The sequence below is a fragment of the Pantherophis guttatus genome, chromosome 4 (assembly GCF_059756535.1).
Source record: "Pantherophis guttatus breed Tessera chromosome 4, ASM5975653v1, whole genome shotgun sequence".
In the NCBI taxonomy this organism is placed as follows: Eukaryota; Metazoa; Chordata; class Lepidosauria; order Squamata; family Colubridae; genus Pantherophis; species Pantherophis guttatus.
In genome coordinates this window covers 99,865,583-99,886,540 of record NC_142066.1, presented here as the reverse complement: position 1 = coordinate 99,886,540, position 20,958 = coordinate 99,865,583, and positions in this window count along the sequence as shown.

The window sequence follows — 20,958 nt, the reverse complement described above, 5'->3', positions numbered from 1 at the left end:
CTACTAAAGCCCGTTCCTGTTTACTAATCTCATCTTCTAATTCTTTTCTTTTTGTCCCCTGTTTCTTTCTATATTTATTATTCAAATATATCAAAATTCCTCGCATATATGCCTTACTTGCATCCCATACCATTTCCATCGATGTGCCCTTTTGCATATTCATAACAAAAAATTCTTTCATAAATTTTTTACACTCTTTTACATTTTCTTCATACCTAAACAAATTATCATTTAACCTCCAGGACCTCCTAGGCCCTTTCTCATACTCCAATTCCAGCCAAACTGGACTATGGTCTGTCAATGTTCTTGAGCAAATCTTCATATTTTTCACCCTGGATAAAAGATCGCTAGTAATTAATATAAAATCAATCCTTGAAAAGGATTGATGTCTATCTGAAAAAAAAGTAAAATCTTTTTCTTCCAGGTTTCTTTCACGCCAGATATCTCTCAACTCCCAGTCATCCATCATTTCCCAAAACGCTTTGGGCAATTTTGCTCTTGTTGACACATTTTGTTTAGGTCCCATCTTGTCTTTTTTAACATCCAAAACACCATTCCAGTCGCCTAACAGGATACAAGTTTTATATGCCCAGTGTGTCAATTTTGAATGTAGTAAATTATAAAAGTTTTCTTGTTGTTGATTCGGGGCATAAACTCCGATTACAAGTATTTTTTCTCCTTTTACTAAAAGTTCTATCGCTAAAAATCTGCCTTGATCGTCTGCTTCAATTAATTTAGCAACTAAGTCTCTTTTCAAATATATAACTATACCATTTTTCTTTTCTGGTGCTGCTGCTACGTAAGATGTACCAAGTCTTGCATTAATCAGATATTTTTGATCTTGTATTCTTATATGAGTCTCTTGTAAACAAATTACTTCATTCTTAAATTGCTTAAGATAGTGAAATATTTTTCTTCTTTTCTGTGGGGAATTCAAGCCATTAACGTTCCAGGTCAAAAATCTAGTTCCCATCTCTGGGCCTTTGGAGCCTCTGAAGCAAGTCCTGATGCTCTGATCTCATTTGAGTTTTAGGTCTTGCGCCCCCCACTGCTCCTGTTCTAGTAGTATCTTGAATCATTTCTTGAGTTGCCATCTGGGATTGTTGCTGTCTTAATTCTTCCTTGAGTCTAGCTGTCACCGATCTGGTCTGTCTTTGATCCTTTGGTAACTGCGAGAAATCAATCAGCGCCAACTCTTGAGTAGCCATTTGAATTTGTATTTCTTCTTGATCAGCCAAAGCTCCCCCCTGAACTACTGTCAAGAGCTCTTCTGTCTCAGCTTCCATTACTTCTTTCTTTCTTTTGCCTTCTGGTGATTTAGTTGATTTGGGTGTGCCAGCCTTTAATACATTAGTATGAAAGTCTCTTGCTTTCCAAATTGTGTTAAGCCGATATCTCTCTCCTGAATAAGTCACCACTAGTCCAGTTGGCACCTCCCATCTGTACTGTATCTGACGTTTTCTCAGTTCATCCACCAGAAAGGCATACTCCCTTCTAGCTCTCAAGATCTTAGGGGGGATTTCTTTCATTGTCATTACTTCCTGGCCTTCCACCCGAAGCTTGTTTTTAAAAGTAGCCTGTAAAATTTCGTTGCGTACTCTCCTTGTAGTAAAATATATCACAATGTCTCTTGGTAGATGTTTCTGTCTAGCAATCCAGGAGTTAACACGGTACAGCTTGTCCATCTGCCAGCCCAGATCATTTTTGGACTCCCCCACCAGCGGTGCCAATGCCTCAGACATCATTTCTCTCAAATTCTCTTGTTTATTTTCCTTCACCCCTCTAAATCTTAAAGCAAATTCCATATCTCTGTATTGTACCATTATTACATCGTCTTCAGCCCTTTGAATTCTGTTTTGAGCTTCTCCTATTTTACTATCCAAAATTTCAGAAGATTGTTTAATTTCCTCAACTCTGTCATCCACCATCTCAATATTGCTTGCCAAACACTTAAATGCCATTAATATATCATCCCTAATCCCCTGATTGCGAATTGCAATCTCATCTGACACAGCCTGTATCTTTTCATTAGTTTCCTTAATTTTTTCATTAGTTTCCTTAATTTTTTCATCAATCACATCAACAATTTTATTTTGGGTGATTTGGAGAGCTTGTTGCAACATTTCCAACGTTAAAGTCTGTGGATCCGCTGGAGGAGCAGAAACTTGTGATCTAGGAATATAAGCTGGGGAGCTACCAGCACTCCCAGTTCCTTTAGTAGGAACAGTTTTTACAGATTTTGAGGCCATTTCCAGTTTGAAATTAGTCTTTATATTTAATCAGAGTCAAAAAGAAGAGTTCCTCAAAAGATTTCCCAATGTTAATTAACGTTTAAAATCCTCCTTCTGTCAGCACAAAAGCTTTTTTTTTTTCCCCAAGCGAAGGGCTGCCAGCAAAACAAAACTTTTCCTGTAACTTTCCGTTTCCCCCGCCCTTTCAAGCTTCAATCGCCATATTGTTGCAAAGTACTAAGTGATTACTTCCGAAGGAGGCTCTAGGCATTGGAGTTAGGTAAAAAATACTTGCAGTCTGATTTCTCCTTGCTCGTTCCGCCTGCTGTTAGTTCAAGATGTTAATTCCCTCATTTCCATTCAGCAAGATTGGTCGCGGCTTCTAATTCCGCTAATTAGCTAATTAGCGGAGACGTCCCTGGTCTGGAGCGGCTTGACAGGCTTTTAGGGAACGCGCGCCCTTCGCGCCCCAGGATTTTTCCTAGGGCGTTCGGGGGGGTTCTATCTCCACCTGCCTGCTCTTCTCTCTCCCCTTTGCCTGAGGGGAGAATTTCAAGCCTCCAGACAGCGTTTGTCGGCTGTTCTGGGGCTTTAACGGAGCCAGGGAGCAGACGCTCTCAAAAGAACGTCTTTCAAAGCTCGCGGAGCCAGTGGAAGTCCACGATTCACGGTTATCTTTAGAAGATCATTTGACGGCCGTGGCCAGGGGTGCCTTTTATCAGGTTCACCTGATCCACCTTTCTGGATCGGGACGCCTTGCGCACGGTCACTCATGTCCTAGTTACCTCCCGTATGGACTACTGTAATGCTCTCTACATGGGGCTCCCCTTGAAAAGCACCCAGAGGCTCCAACTGGTCCAAAACGTAGCCGCGCGGGTGATTATGGGCGCAGCTCGTTACGCCCATGTAACACCTCTCCTACGCGAGCTGCACTGGCTCCCGGTGGTCTTCCGGGTGCGATTCACGGTGTTAGTTATCACCTTTAAAGCGCTCCATGGCTTAGGACCTGGGTACCTACGAGACCGTCTTTTGCCACCAATAGCCTCCCACCGACCAGTTCGTTCTCACAGGGAGGGACTACTCAGGGTACCGTCAGTCAAATTATGTTGACTGGCGACTCCCAGGGAGAGGGACTTCTCTGTGGGGGCTCCAACTCTTTGGAATGAACTGCCCCCGGAGATACGGAATATCCCTGATCTCCGTGCTTTCTGCCGTGCCCTCAAGACCCTGATGTTCCAATAGGTGGGGCTAAACATATGAACATGTAAATGATTTTTTAAATGTTATCTAATTCTGGGTTTTATTTGATTGACCAAACTAAGTAATAATTTTAATTAGCAATTTTATGATGTTTGTGTGTCTATATTTTTCTTGACTGTACACCGCCTTGAGTCCTACGGGAGAAAGGTGGTATAGAAATATAATAAATAAATAAATAAAATAAAATGTCCCAATTTCATGATCTTAGATGCCCAGCGCCCTTCCACAGTTGTTGTGAAACTTTGACTTTATCTATTTTTATGGATTATCGTGAAATTTAATTTAATATTATTCAATACTCAAATCTTTGGTTTTAAACCACAATCAGCAAAACTTATTGATCAAAGACACGCCCCCTTTTTCATGCATTAACTGTTTATGATGCCCAGTGATGTGCTGACAAATGGTAAACAGTTCCGATAGCTCCATTACTATTGCCTTGCCACACTACTAAAACTGCTGATCAAAGCATTAGATATCTGGGGCTCTTCTCTGCTTTCAACTGTCTCACCATGTTCCCAAAGATTTAACAATGAGCTTTTGCGAATCAGTACAAGCTAGCTCCAGCACATCATTGGTGATGCATGTTAAAAAATATTTTTAATAATTCATCATACCCACCATTTTGAAGCCAGTGACCATGCACACTAAGATAAAGCTTAGCTCTTAGCTTGAGGAGATTGCCCATCCTAACTAGAACATTAGAACATTGGAAGATTCTAGACTTACTTCCATCTTCTTCTGTATTTTATTTTCCTAACAATCCAAATTACCAACAACAGATGTCTTTGACTTATTATCACAATTGAGACCAGAACTGCTAAACATGGTTAAATGAATCACACCCTATTTACAACCTTTTACTATAGTTGTTAAATGAACAAACATAGTTGTTAAATGAAGCATACAATCATTAAGCAAATCTGGCTTTCCCAATTGACTTTGGTCAGAAGCCAACTGGGAAGGTCACAAATGATGCTCATGTGATCCTAGAATGCTACAATCATCGTACATCTATGCCAGTTGCAAGAACCTGAATTTTGATCATGTGACCACAGAGATGCTGTAACAATTGTAACTGTGAGGAACGGTTGTAAGTCCTTTTTTTCAACATCTTCATCATTTCATATGGTACACTAACAAATGTTTGTAAATTGAGGAATATCTGTAGTAGTAGAGAAATACATTGTCTTGAGGTTTCTTACCAGTTCTAATTCCATTTGCTGAAATTTGCTTCAAAAATTATTTCAAATGAGAATTTGAAGTTCCTTTATTTGGCCTCAAAATGCCCAAAATACATGTACTGTATATGTAAATCCCTGTCTTTTGTGCTAAAACATCTCTCTACAGCTTATCTGGCTTCCCAACTTCAATTAAATCCCAAGAAAAATTATAATGAGAAAACTCTTGCTATGTTTTGTTAACTGCTTTGGCAGTGGCATTGCTATCATTATAATGGCCTTTCCTTCAGAACTTTTTGAAAGTTATTGGAATGGATACTTTTTTTAAAAAAAGAACTATCCACCTAAATTTTCTGCCCACATTTGGAGAATTTCCAAAGACCAAAAGAATTTTTTCATTCTGTCCAAAAGAGAAAATCCTTTCTTATTCTGGAGCAAATTTCCAGAGTTAAAATACAGATGTCAAATGTTTTTTTAAAAAGCAGAAAAAAGAGAACTTTTTAGTTTCTTCTTTAAAAGCTTATCTGATGTTCTGCTATTTACTGAGACCTAATACTGCCAAGCTGAAGTTTTTCTTCCACGTTATTATACATAAAAATGAGAACTTCAGTGATTTTGCGTTTCTTTTTTTCCTTCCTGCCACTAATGTTTCTAATGAGGAAACATTGCCTGCATGCTCCTTTTAAATTTCAATGAGTTCACAAGTATTGCCTTTATTCTTTGTAACAGGCAGACAACCTGCAGTGCAGGCATTTATAATGTTTCCAGAATGTTTATATCGAGCTATCTCCTTGTTCACAGAATTACACAGGAGAGCCATTACTTTTTCTGCTAAATAACTCTTCACCTTTCCAGCCATGTTTCTTTTATGTTTTCATTATTTTAAAAAATTGAAGTAGGTTGTCTTGCACTGCTCATCTGGAAACACCTTTTATTCTTTGACTGGAAATAGACTCCATAAAGCAAGCTTCTTTCATTCATTTTTGTCACCAAATATTCAGATACTGGCAGAGATGTTATAGGATTTCCTGTATCTAGTAGGTTCTACTAGAAGACCTCCAAGGTCCCTTCCAATTCTGTTATTCTGCTTTTAATGAGAAATAACAAAAGTTAAACTCTTGACATATTGAGTTAACAGCAGCTGTAATTCAACAAGGTGAAGTACAACATAATGCAACTAGATGAAGCTATAGGATATTATAGATGCCCATCATCAGCAGGACCCCCATATTGCATCCAACAATTCTATCCAATTATAACAGAATAACAGGATTGGGACCTTGGAGGTCTTCTAGTCCAACTCCCTGCTCAAGTAGGAGAGTTTATACCATTTCAGAAAAGTGGTTGTCCAATCTCGTCTTAAAAACCTCCAGTGGTTTCTGAGGTCTGAAGGCAGGATGTTCTACTGATTAATTTTTCTCATTGTCAGGAAATTCCCCCCTATTTCTACATTGGTTCTCTCCTTGATTAGTTTCCATTCATTACTTCTTGTTCTGCCTTCAGTTACTTTGGAGAATTGACTGTCTCTTCTTTGGGGTAGCCTCTTAGATATTGAAACATTGCTATCATGTCACCCTTAGTTCTTCTTTTCATTAAATCAGACATATCCAGTTCCTGCAACTGTTTTTAATGTGTTTTAGCTTCCAGTCCCTAATCATCTTTTTTGCTCTTTTCTGAGCTCTTTCTGGAGTCTCAAAATCTTTTTTTTAATATCATGGCAACCAAAACTGGATGCAGTATACCAAGTGTGGTTTTATGAAGTCATTATAAAATGATACTAACACTTCATATGAGCTTATTTATATTCCTCTGTTAATGCAGCTTAAAATGGTGTAAGTTTTTTGGTGGCTGCAGCACAATGCTGGCTCATGTTTAAGTGATTCTAGACCCATTCCACAGTTACTGTTGTTGAGACACATACCACCTATTCCCGTGATGGCGAACCTATGGCACGCGTGCCACAGGTGGCACGCGGAGCCATATTAGTCGGCATGCCAGCTCAGCTCTGGGGCGCATGTGCGTACCAGCCAGCTGATTTTTGGGCCTTCTGGGCCCACCAGAAGTAGGGAAACAGGCTGTTTCCTGCCTCTGGAAGGCCTGGGGGGTGGGGAAGACCCGTTTTTCTTTCTTACCTGCCTCCAGATCCTCTCTATTTATCTGGGAAGGGCGAAAACAGCCTTTCCCACTCCCTCGGAGGCCTGAAAGGCCCCATTTCTCAACTCCCGGTGGAACAGGAAATGATTTTTTTTGCTGTCCCCAGCCTCCAGAGGCTCCCAGAGAGGCTCCTAGAGACTCCTAGAGAGGCTCTGGAGGCTGGGGACAGCAAAAAATGTCACTTCCTGTCCCACCAGGAGTTGGGAAATGGTCTGTTTCAGGCCTTTGGAGGGCCTCTGAGAGAGTGAGAAAGGCTGTTTTTGCCCTTTCCAGATAAATAGAGAGGATCTGGAACCAGGTAAAAAAAAAAAAAAGGGCCTACCAGGCCATCATGTGCCAGGAGCGGAGGGGTGTTGCAAGTGCGTGAGTGTGGGCACGTGCGTGTACAACCCTCCCCCGCCCCCCTCTCCTGGCATGCAATGGCAAAAAGATTAGCCATCACTGACCTATTCCATACCTGTGCATTTGGTTTTTCTTGCCTAAGTGTAGAACCTTACTTTTCTCACCATTGAATTTTATTTTGTTAGATAGGTCCCAGTGTTCAAGTTGGTCAAGATGCATCTCTATCTTGAGCCTATCTTCTGGAATGTTGGTTATTCTTATCAGCTTGATGTTGTCTGCAAATTTTATGAGTTCCCCTTCTATCCCCTCATCTATATTTACATCAAATTGGTATAAATTGCAAATTAGTCTTTAAAATGTAACTCACAAATATGAGTGTCAGGTTCTAATTAATTTACCCATTGCAAACAGAACTCCAAGGCAGTTTGGCTCCTCAAAAAACAAGTTTATTCAGATACATCATCTTGGAACAAACCGATGGAAAGCCAGTACTGAAGGTTCCCATGCTTTCCACCATTGTCCAATCAGGATACTGGCTGGTTGCTTGGTGACTTCTCTCCTCCTCCTCTGGCCAGTCAGCCGTTGGAATGTCTTTGACTCATAAGAGAGCTATGTTGTTTTGGCTGCAAAACTCTACTCTTTACTCTCCCCCTTCAACTCCAAACTGTGTCAACTGAAGCCATGTGAGAATAAACCCCGATAGAAACAAAAGCCCCAATGAAAAGGGATCAACCACAGCCAGGTCACCTTCAGGCTTGACAGGCTGCCCCCCCTCAATTGAAGGAACCTTCCTGCAAAGAGGAGACAAAGTACAGTAAGGTTAATTGAGCATCCCTAACCCCCTCTCCCTGCCCCAGGAGGACCCTTTGGCTTTTGGCGGTACTTGTCATGGAATTGCTTTACTAGTCTATCTGCCTTTACCTTCCAACTCTTCACCCATGTGGCCTCAGAAAAAGGGTATCCCTTCCACTACACTAAATACTGCAATGGACCCCTATGCACTCTTGAGTCTAAAATTTTCTTTATCTCATAGTGCATCTGACCCTCGATTACAAGTGGTTTAGGTGGTGCCCAATCTACTGGTCGGACTTGGGAACTCACTGCAGGCTTTAATAGACTACTGTGAAAAACTGGATGCACTTTTCCCAGCAACCGGGGAAGTTTTAGTTGTACAGTAACTGGGTTAATCACCTTTACTATAGGGAACGGTCCTACGAACTTTGGACCAAGCTTCTTAGAGGCTAGTCTCAATTTTAAGTACTTCATGGACAAGTAGACCCTATCCCCCACTTTAAATTGTGGTTGGAGAGAATGGTACTGTTGGCTTGCTTTTTATAAGTTCTTGCCACCTCTTTTAGGACTTGCTTTGTATTTTCCAATTCTTTTTTCAGCAACTCCATCCATTCTGCTAGTGACATGGAGGAGGGTGGTTCCCTGGGGAGTTCCAGCATGGGGATAAACTCCATGCCACTGGTGACCTGGAAAGGAGACAGGCCAGTACTACTGTGCATTGCATTGTTGTATGCCACCTCAGCAAACAGCAGCAACTCTGCCCAGTCTGTTTGATGATTGTTGACATAGTACCTCAAGTATTGCTCCACCATGGCATTTGCACATTCTGCAGTCCCGTTAGTGCTCAGATGAAACACCGAACTAAGTCTCTGCGAAGACCCAATGGCCCCCATGAACTCCCTCCAGAACTTAGCAGTGAATTGGACCCCTCTATCAGATATGATCCTTCAGGGGACACCATGCAACCTATAGATATGTTTTATAAATAGATTAGCCAGCTTCTGTGCCCACAGAAGCCCTGGGCAAGCTATGAAATGGGCTTGTTTCAAGAACAAATCTAGGACAGTCCAGATGATCATTTTTTTTAATTTATTTGATTTGATTTGATTTCTATACCGCCCTACTCCCGAAGGATTCAGGGTGGTGCACAGCCAAACAATAAAATACATATATACAAAATTTAAAAAGTAGAATTAAAATCAAATTAAATAGTTTTGGCCCAGACAACTTAAAACCCCAATCAATTTAAAACCAATTTTAAAATTTGAATATATAAAATACTAAAAAATATTAAAAATTAAAAATCTTTTATAAAAGAGGGAGAAAATTAGGCCAGGCCCGCCTGGTGAAATAATAAGGTCTTTAGAGCGTGGCGGAAGGTGCGCAGATCCGGGATCCTCTGTATCTCCGGGGGGAGCTCGTTCCAGATAGTAGGTGCCCCCACAGAGAAGGCTCTCCCCCTGGGGGCCGCCAGTCGGCATTGTTTGGCTGACGGCACCCGGAGGAGCCCCTCTCTATGGGAGCGTACCGGCTGGTGGGAGGCTATTGGTGGTAGTAGGCGGTCCCGCAAGTATCCAGGTCCTGAGCCATGGAGCGCTTTAAAGGTGGTAACCAAAACCTTGAAGTGCACCCGGAAGACCACCGGGAGCCAGTGCAGCTCACGCAGGAGGGGTGTTACATAGGAACGCCATGTCGCTCCCATTACCACTCTCTCCCCCCACTCCCAGGGAGCTCAACAGTAAAGTCCAAAGCTATTTCTTCCCGGGGTCAGAACAATTCTGCCACTTGCTGGAGCAGCCCAGGAGATTTCTTCAGCCTCATCTTCATGGCCACACAAGTGGCACAACTCTTAACATAATCCTCAATGTCCTTCATCTTTGGCCACCAAAATTGCCTCCTGGCCAGATTCAGAGTTTTCAAGTAGCCAAAGAGCCCTGCTTTCTTGAAGTCATGACTCTTTTGGAGGACTTGGAGTCACAAGCTACTGGACACATACAATTTTGAGCCTTTCCAGGCTAGTCCATCTTTTACAGTTAATATTTTTGGGTTATCTTTGTGCCACAGGTCAGCCAGCAGCTCATCTTTTAGCTTTTGGGTCATCCCCTGCCCCATCCGTGGTCCTCCTTTGTGTAGCCTGCACCCTAGTTACAGTTTCTGATGAAGGTTGAGAGGGGGGAATCATTGCATGAACCACTTCTTCACATTTACTATGGTATTATGGTTTATGCAACAAAGCATTGGCCAGGAGATCCCTCCCCCCCAGGGATGTACTTCAGTTCAAAATTGAATCATTTGAAATATTGCGCCCGACGGACCTGTTTTGAGAAGAGGTTTTTTTTGCGCGGGGGTGTGTGTGTCTTTGGTGTCTTTAGTTCTTGTGGTCAATCCATACTTCAAAAGGCAACTGCCCTCAAGGACATGCCTCTGCGTTAACAGGGCCCATAAGATCACATAGGCTTCCTTCTCCCACATTGCTCACCTCCGTTCAATTTCAGTCATTTTTTTGGAGGTGTAAGTGCAGGGCTGTAAATTGCCGTCTGTATTTCTCTGAACGAGGACTGCTGTGACGCCACATCACTGGCATTGGCTTGGATTATGAAGGGCCATTCTGGATCAGGGTGCTTGAGGATTGGCTGAACAGCACCTTCAATTCAGCTGACATTCTAATGTCCACTTTAGGGGTTGACTCGACTTGTTTGCTGAATGAAATTAGTGGCCATCTTTCCTGATATTGCTTACTCAGTTGGATTATGATCCATTACTTCTCTATTTATTCACACACACACACACACACACACACACACACACACACATACACACACGAACACACACTGATTTCTACTGAAATCATATGACTGGAATTCAGTGTTAAACAGAGGACCAATTTCCCACAGACTTTCAGCACTAAAGAAATTTATTAACATAGTCTATCTGATAGATCGGTAGAAATGCAAATGCTATAATACTGGAAATGCAAAGATTACTTCCATTGTGTACATCCGTGTGTGTAGAAGTTATTGTTGATGTTGATGTTGATATAGAAAAGTATTTGTGTCCATAAAATTACCTGCCCCTCCATTAAGGTGATGCTGGATATTATTAAAATTGGAATTAATATACTCAATGAACATTAATATATCAAATATATCCAGTGAATATTAATATTCGTTAATAATGCTAATAATTCAGCTGACAATCAAATATGATTTGGAAAGGTCACAGAATATGAGTAACAGTGATGTGACAGATCACAGTCCTTTGTCATATTATTTCTCCTCTCCTTCACACCATAAAGGAGCAACAGGAAGCTCTTTTGTGAAAGCCTGCTTTGAAATAACAGCAGCAGCACTTCTGGGGATTTTTTTAGTCCTTTCAATAAGCTTTACAAATATTAACAGATTTATCAAAGTAATATATAAGAGCTATGTTATCCTAGGTTCATTTGCAAAATGATGTAGGAAACCTTAGATTTTTAATTCTATAAACAAAACCAATAAACTACAAAACTAAAACACATAAAGCAGCTTTGCACAACCTGATGCTTTCAATACATTGAGCATGCAATTAAATACTGTAATTTCAAAACAGCCAGAGATCATCAAGTTTAAAGAAGTGGCTATAAAATCATGATTTCAGTGATGGAGCATATGATCAGCTCCGTATTTCAATTATTTGATAATAAACTTTTTTTTAGTTTTTTCCTACAGTCCTAGCAGAGCATGGGGGGGGGAGGATGCTTTCTAATAAAAGCCTACTTACTGGAAACTGTAACTCATACTGTAACTGTGAAATTAATGAAAAATATAAAATATACAAAATAAAAAAATGTCTATATATGGATGATTAGATATTTTTCAACTAACATAAACTAATTCATTAAAAAGAAGCAAATTAACAACTTCAAGCAATAAAACATTTAAAATATTTTAATTTTTTAACTTTTAATATACATTTTCCCCTCTAAATTCAAGACTTTGTCTCAAAAGAACAGATGTAATCCAATATCTACATTTATTGACAAATAGGTTTAAAAGGAGAGAAAGAAACTCCAAAAGCTCCAAGGTCACTTATTCTAGAGTATCATTAATAAAATTCAATCACCCCAAAGTTCTAAAAATAATATTCAGACGTTTATGTATTTAACTGTAATTTTTTGCAATTAAAAGCAATCTCTTCCACACAGATAGCAGTATATATTGCATATACTTTCTACTTTTGAAAGAAATTTTGATTATTATTTTTTAAATAAAAATGCTATTTATCTAAACTTGGAGATCAGCAAAGATGGAAGGAAGGATGATGGTTTTCCAGTTCATATAGTAATTCAAAGATGAAAATTAAAGAACTACATATTAAAATTGAACCACACAAATGTATCCTTTATCCAGAGTATTTATTACTTAATTTAAAAAAACCATCCTATTCCAACAACTCTAAATAAAGGAAAACTCATTAAATAAAGGAAAACTATAGGACAACTGTAGGGTCTCAATGTCTTAAGATTGCTTAAGACATCAGGTTAGAAATTGGAAAACCATGTGTTCAAGTTCCATCTTAAGTCACAAAGCCACATGAGCTAGACCAGGGGTGGCAAACTCAATTTCATTGAGGGCCACATCAGAATTGTGATTGACTTTGAGGGGGAGGGGCTGGAGTGGGGTAGGTATGGCCCGGGTGGGCGTGGCCAGCCAGCTCCCACTACTGCTGTACTCACTCTCCTTGGCCAGGTTGCTCATGATATGTGCAGGAGAGCAAAGTGTGTGGGTCAGAGGGAGGGCCCACTCCATCCCCTTATGAGGAGACCTGGCTTTGTAACCAAAGCATCCTCAGTGATAGGATGGGAGGCCACCAGGAGAGGTCAGAAGGGGACAAGGGGATGGCAAAGGCAGCATGGCTGCTGGTGGTCAAGTGCTAAGGCAGGATTTACCCTCACTCTCATTTTAACCTTCCTTCTTTCCTTCCTTCCTTCCTTCCTTCCTTCCTTCCTTCCTTCCTTCCTCCCTCCCTCCCTCCCTCCCTCCCTCCCTCCCTTTTCCTTCCCTCTTCATTCTTTCTTTCTTCTTCCTTCCCCTCTTTCCTTCGTTTTCCTTCCTTGCTCTCTTCTCCTCTTTCCTTGTCCTATTTTCTCCACTGGAAATAGCTCTTTACAAAACACAAGGAGGGGATACTTTCCTAAGAGCTCACAATTCAAGAATACCAATGTGCACAAAAGGTATCTCAGGGGTGGGAAAGGCCATGGGGGCCTAGTGATAGAACAGGCCCTCAAGGCCCCCCTGACCCACTAAGATACCTCATGCTTCTCCCTCCCTTCCTGCCACAAGGTTCACTTACCTTGCAAACATCTGTCTCCTCTCTTTGTTTCTCTGTTTCTTTGTCTCTGCTTTGAGGAAGGGAGAGGAAAGTTGGCTGGGAAATACTTTTTGTGCTGAGAATGGACGCTTCGGTGTGCTATAATATTACGCAGATTCAGCATCTCTTTTGTAGAGTCAGGGACCCAGAAATGTTCATTCTCAGCTTGAAAAGCGTTTGCTGGTCTCCTGCTCCTCCCTTTCCCCCCAACTCCACTTAACTATTTAATGAGACTTTGTTGTCCCACAAGCATGCTTGCATGCAAATGGAGTGAGACAGGAGCCACCTGAGCAGCGAGGCAGGGTGGTGGAGTATGAAGCGAGGCAGGGGGTGCGGAGCTGCCTCCCTCACCAAGCACCAGCTTACTTGAGCACCCTGCCAGCCAGGCACTCAGGTGCTGCAACTGCCACCACAGCGAGACAGAGTGGGGGGGTACTCTCCAAACTCTGTGTGTGTGTGTGTGTGTGTATGAGAGAGAGAGAGAGAGAGAGAGAGAGAGAGAGAGAGAGGGAGAGGGAGAGGGAGAGGGATCCCTGCTTTAGCTGGGGCATTCAAACTGCTAGCAGTGGCGAGGGGCGGGGTAGAGCCAACTAAGCATCTGTTTTTCTCCTCATCCTCCCCACTCAAGCAGTGCAGACTCTGCGGGACAGCAGGACCTCTCATTTCTCCCCTGGTGCAGTGAACTCCAGCTTCAATCAAGGCATTTAAGCTGCTGGCAGCAACAGCCACCTAATGATTGCCCCCTCCCCAACCAGCCAGCCAGCCAGCCAGCCAGCACCACCTGACCTGCTCCCTGCCAGCTGGTGCAAAACCTCACCATTCTTTTCCTCGTCCTCCCTGCCCAAGCTGCAGCAGGCTCCGTGGGACAGGACCTCATTCCTGCCCCGGCACAGTGAACTCTGATGGGCTGGACACGGGTGTGAAGACCCTGGCCCAGCAGTGCTTACTCACTCAATTGAAGGCTTCATTCAAACAGTAAGGCTGGCCCACATAAGTGAGTGGTGCACCAGGGCCACAGATGGCATTGGTTCCTGCACCCAGCCAATTCTGATTCCATGGTCAGTCTTACTGTCTACCTCAGGCTTACCTGAGAGCACTTCAGACAGGCCAAACCCTCCCCCCCCTCCCAGGGAAGCCACATCTCTTCACTAACCTTTCCAGCTCCTTTTGCCGCCGCCATGTGCAGAGCAACTAAAATAGTTTGTGGGACTACTGTAAAAAAAATAGTCCAGACCTTCCAATTTATGGGTATTTTTTTACCATAGTCCCACAGACTACTTTACTGTAGTCCCATGAACTACTTTAGTTGCTCTGCACGCGGCGACAGAGAACTGGGCCTGTGGGTGCGCCCACCTGCTGGGATGTTGGGGGCTGGGTCAAAGTGATGCAGGCTGGACCCTTACAGTTTCCAGGATAGCCACATGGGCCAAATTTGGCCTGCTAGCCTTGAGTTTGACACCCCTAGGCTAGACACTCTCTCTCAGCTGTAGGAAGCAGACAGTGGCAGACAACTTCTGAAATACCTTGCCAAGAAAATTGCAAGAACTTGTCCAGACAGTCTCTAAAAAATAGACATGATTGAACAGAAGAAGGAAAAATAATACAACTAGTAACTTAGATAGAAAGTAGTATTCTCTTTTAGAAATGAATTCATTTCTGAGATTCAGGAACTTTAAATATTTTTTTTTTGAAATTTAGAGATCAATAATATTAAATCTGTAATTGATGCTTAAGATTAGAGTCCTAGTCTCTATAATAACATTGAAATATTTACTTCTTTCACAAATAAATGTATTAGGTATTGCAATGATACAGATACAAACTATAAATAGTAAATGAAAAGAAAAAAAATAGAATGTGCTGAAACAAACAAGGAAAAAGAAAGAATAATAATATAAAAAAGAGAAGAAAAAATAAAAATATAACAAACAATATTATAATTATTCAAATATTTTCCCAACAAAATACTGAAAAAATAATCAATACTTCAACCAAGTTTGTGCCCCCATCCAACACCTTCATTATAAAACAATAGCTACATTTAAAAAGTCAGTATTTTGAAGGAAGGAATGAAGGAAGGGAGGGAGGAAAGAGGGAGGGATAGAGGAAGGAGGGAGGGAGGGAGGGAGAGAGGAAGGAAGATAGGTCTTTGATTAAAGTACAAATTTCCTGAAATAAATATAGAATTGCCTCTATTTTATTTTATAGGCACTTTCCAGCTTGAAGACTTAGTAAGGGAGTTATCAAAATTATCATAATTCCTAAGTGGATATTGTTAGAAAATGAACAATTGATCAGCATATGTCCATCCTGTTTATCAGCCCAAACCAAGAACTGGATATTCTGTTTTCTGATTCAGATAAATAATATGAAGTCTATCTCAAAATATTATCCAGAATTTCTATAGAAACAGCCAGTGCAATATAGTGCAAAGGAGTGAGGACTCTTACTCCAAACATGCTAAATTTTGTTTTGTTTCTAAACCTCACATAGGGAAGAAAAAACATCTCTGGGAAAGATTTGAATGTATTTATTCTTTCAAAATGCAAGTCCTATTTACTGGTATTAGAAATTACAGGATTATGAGGCCCACAAAGAACACTGCATGCAATCCTGTAATCATTTATTTGTACAGCCGACACCCCTTTTGTTTTGGAGCAACATTTGTGTGAGCAAGAGTACACAGCTGTACTTTGCGATTTTGCCACCCGGTCCCTTGACTTTAAGTTGAAATCAGTGTGAATTAAATGGGCGTGACTCTCTGATCACAAGATTACAGCCCTACTAGGCACTATAGCAATTGGCAGATACAGACAAAATGAATAAGCTCGAGCATAAAATCAGTTGAAAGAAGGTGCCAAACGAATCAGTGCAGTTGATTAAGAATAGCAGTCCATTCTCTGAAAAGATAAGAAAGTACTGGTCAGCCTGAAAATGCCAGGTTATTTCACTGTCATTAATTCATTTCAATTTTTAACTCATGCTACATTGGAGCACTCTATTAAAATCACTGTTTTTTTTTAAAGGTTTTAATTAAGTAAAACATTGAAACATTATAACATATTATAAGTAATAATATGTAATTTGCTTTTATCAAATGTTTAAATGCTATGTCAATAATGTCTCCATAGCAGGAGTGAAATGCTATCTGTTAGCTCCGGTTTGGGCGAACCGGTAGTGATAAAAACTACTGGTTCAGGCAAACTGGTAGCAAAAAAATGCTTTAAAAAGTAAAAAAAGAGGTTCCGACGATCACAGCTGTGCCGCACGATCATCGGAACCTTTTTTTTTTTTACTTTTTAAAGCATTTTTTTACTACTGATTCGCCTGAACCAGTAGTAAAAAAATGGTTTAAAAAAGTTTTTAAAAGGTTCTGACGATCATGCAGCACAGCTGATTTTCAATAGGTCCAATATTCGGGCAAATAAGTAGTAAAAAATGCTTTTAAAAGTTTTTTTTTAAGTTGGCCATGCCCACCTAGTCACGTGACCCCACCCCACCAAGCCACGCCCACCAAGCCATGCCCACAGAACCGGTAGCAAAAAAAAATTGCATTTCACCACTGCTCCATAGTCTGATAAAGAAGATCTTGACAAATATATTATTATCCTATAATATATTGTGAACTTACTGTTGCAGGGAAAACTGTAAGCCTTTTTATTATGTATTTACTTTTTACAGCTTTTCTTCAGTTTTCATAACAAAATAATAACACAAATATATTATTTATTTAAAATCAAATTAGAAGAGACCGGATGCAAATATATGCCTGAGCCATGTTGATTAAAAAAAGATATTACACTGTGGCTTTTCTATGAGACTGTTTTCATGGGCTACTACTATCTATGCTACCATTTGGGAAAGCAGTTGAGTGGTTGAGGACAAGTGTTTGGAACCAGTAGAGACTCAAACCCATGGCTGAGGACTGTAGGGCAAGGTGGAAATGAGAAAAGGGAGCTGCCTAGGCTTTTTCTTTCCTCTGCTGAAAATCTTTTGCCTCAAGAACAGAAGGGGCACTTCCTTTTACAAAAAATGACTTTAAGATATTACTACAGCATGTGTTAGAAGGTGTAACAAAATTACAGAATATAGCATATAATTTAGCAGAAAATGCTAATGAAATAAATAAATACAACCACCACTGTGTTCTAACTTAATCTGATGTGATAAAATCTGTGGCAATTTTCCATTTACATTCCATGAGTACTTCAAGTCCTGTATCATCACTTATGCTGTTTAAATATTGTTATAAGACTGGAAACAAGAAAGCAATAGATTGTTTCAACAATATTTCCCTGGCAAAATGACAAAATACTGATTTTTTTTTAAATAAGATTTTCATTATTTGACTACAGGCATGCACGGAATAGTTGTGTGATTTAAGCATGGTGCTGTCATTCTCCCTCGGTGTTTTGTATAAACTAAGCAAGGAAACCCAGTTATTAAGATCAAGCTTATGTCTGTGTTCTTTTGAAAGCCACATTGTGGGAAAAGGCTATAAAAGATATTCTGTAGACTTGATCAAGGAAGGAAGGAAAGTGCTGTCTCCAATAACTACTACTTTGAATTTACAGCAAAAAATATTCCTAGGAATTGTGAGATAGTGACTTGATTTTTTTCTCATGCTATGATTTGTAGAACTTCAATTCTGTGCTATAATTAGTGATGATGAATTTAAAAGCTAAATTAAGCCCAACAAAGCATAATTCATGGAAACTATTTTAAATCAGAAGAACATGTGGCTGGAAGAAAAAATAATTTGGTTATTCTAACACAAACCTAGTTTCATATACTGGTACTGGGGGCAAATAGATGCATTAATATGTGTAGAGACATGATAGATCTATATCGCCCACATATAAAAACAGATTATCCAGCAATAAAAAATTCAATCAGGGCTATAAAAGAAAGTCATTAAATTGCTAACTCTACAAAATGTAACAAGATTTCAGTATTGTGGGGAAAATCTTGTAATTCTCCAAATGTTGTAGTACTAGTAGGTATACTGTTGGTTTTATATTTGTTTTTCTATGCTGCTACTAATACTACTTACAATGGAAGTGGTTTTCCATTGCCTCCTTCCTATAGATGAGAAAATAACTACTAGTTTTCATCCCTGTCTTTTGTTTTTCAAAGGGAGCCTGCAGTCTTTGCTATAAACTATGGCTTAATTGAAGCATAGGCCTGGTCTTAGGAAACTTCTAGGTCTTTAACCACTACATGAATGTGAAGTCTGTCTGTTGGAGTCTGAATGCTGTGGCATTTTTCTGGGATTTATGGGAAACTATAGAAGTGGATGGAAGTAAGTGAGAAATAACAGGGATTGATTCCATTTCATCAGAGTTTTGCTATAATACAAGTTTCTGAGTATTTTTTTTATTTTTGACTATGCTCATCCTTTTGCAATCTGTTATGTCCTTATTTGTTTCTATGTGCTCATAAATCCTCTGCTTGATTTTCTTTTTCAGGATTTTCCCAGATATTGATGTCAAGCTCATTGGCCTATAAATTCCTGGATCCATTTCCCCCTTTTTTGTAGATTGGAACCAGTTCTTTTCTGTCTTCTGTTATTTCCCATGTACTTTGAAAGATTACATTTAGAAAGATTACCTAATCTGAGATTATGTTTACCTGTACCTTCTGAACCCTGGGCCCAGTGGTGGGATTCAAATAATTTAACAACTAGTTCTCTGACCTAATGACCAGCTGGGTAGGTATGGCTGGGTAATCATGTGACTGGGTGGGCATGGCCAACTCAACATCACTCATGTCAAGGGGTGCTTCACCTCGCCCAGCCTCTCATGACTGTGGGGATGCTGCGACAGTCATAAGTGTGAAAAACGGTCATAAATCACTTTTTTCAGTGCCATTGTAATTTTGAATGGTCACTAAATGAACTGTTGTAAGTCAAGGATTACTTGTATAAAAATACAAAAAGCTTCTTTGCTTGCAAAAAGCTGCCATAAATACCAATCATTAGATTAGAAATACCTGCAACCCAGAGTTACAAATCAGGCAGGGTGGCAGAGCACCTTGAGGAATTAAAATAGTTAAAATGCAATAACTATCAGCAGCCAACTTTTGCTCATAAAGTGAAACCCTTTAGCAGAGAGGTTATTTAAACTCTTCAGAAAGTGGATGAGCATACTTGGGCTACAAAACACCAAGCTAAAGAGACAAAGTATATAAGGGACCCAGGTTTAGGTCTCTGCCTTCCCAAGCTTGTCAGGATCACAATAAAATTAGTACATGCCACAGATATCTAAATAAACTTCAATCCTGGTGCCATGTTACGAAGCCTTATTACATGAGAGAAAATTAAAATGAATTGGAGGGAGCATCCACACTCCTACCTCCTTTTTTAAAAAAAATCTTACATCAGTAGCAATCATGTGCCTTGGCCACCCCGAAGCAATGCAAGAGACTCCTGTCCCAAAGGTGCTTTTTCAAGAGACAACTGAACTTTCTGGAAAGCAAGAAAGTCCACTTGCCTCTTGAAAAAAGCACATTTGGGACAACCATGACCTGGATGACTGAAGAATCCCCATAGATAAGAGACTCCTGTGCTCAGTGAACTGACAAAGCACCCTTTCACACCCAGGAGAAGCAATCCTTAGATCCATTTGCACCACTTAAAGATAGCAGCTGGTCTCTCTCACCACACAACATATCCTAAGGAAAAAAAGGCAATAAAAAAAATTAGTGCCAAGTTTGCCTCTTGGAAGTACACCCAAAAGGACAATGTCAGGAACCACTAAAGCAGTGAAGGAAGACCCCCTCCCCAGATAGAAAAAGAAACCATGTGGCAGGAAAAATTCAAACACAATACAAATAATTAAATCACAACAGTTTAAATCCTTTTAACACTAAAACACAAGCCTTGTCTGGCTCATTGCCAGAGTTCATACTCCAGGCAAGCTCAAGTGTAAACACTTGAGATAAGCCTAACTACAAAGAATGCAATTAGTGCTAGAATGTAGCAAAAGATCAAACACAGTAGCTGTTGCTTGTTAAACCAATTACTAGAACAAATTGACACAGGAACTAGCCAGATTTCTCAACCCTGCTTCTTTTCAGGAACAGAGATTAACCTTTTTCCTTCCAAACAAAGCTGAATAGAAAAATTATCCCATCAATAAATACAGGATTAAACATCACCAAGCATAGAATTAAACTTCACCAAAAACCAGTTTTAGACCAAAACTCAGAAATGGTATATAAACTCACATTTGAATGTCAATCTTTCTAGCTAGCCAAATAGCCTTTCTGAATGTCACTCATCTTGGTTCCTTGTAATTAAAACCTTATTTCCGGCAGCTCTGCTTCGTCATTCAATTATTTCTTAAAAGCAGGGGTGAAATGCTCCCGGTTCGGACCAGCTCGGGTGAGTAGGTAGCGATGGCGGCGGGCAGTTCGGAGAACTGGTAGCAAAAATCCCTGCCCCCGCCCCCCATGCCCAGCTGAGCCATGCGATCATCAGAGCCTTTTTTTTCTTTTAAATGGCTCTGACCAGCCAAGTTCTGATGATCCCAGCTGAGTTGCCTGCTAATCAGGCAACTCAGCTTGGATCGCCAGAGCCATGTAAAAGAAAAAACTTTTTTTCTTTTAAATGGCTCTGCCTGCTAATCGGTAGCAAAATTCCCTCCCCT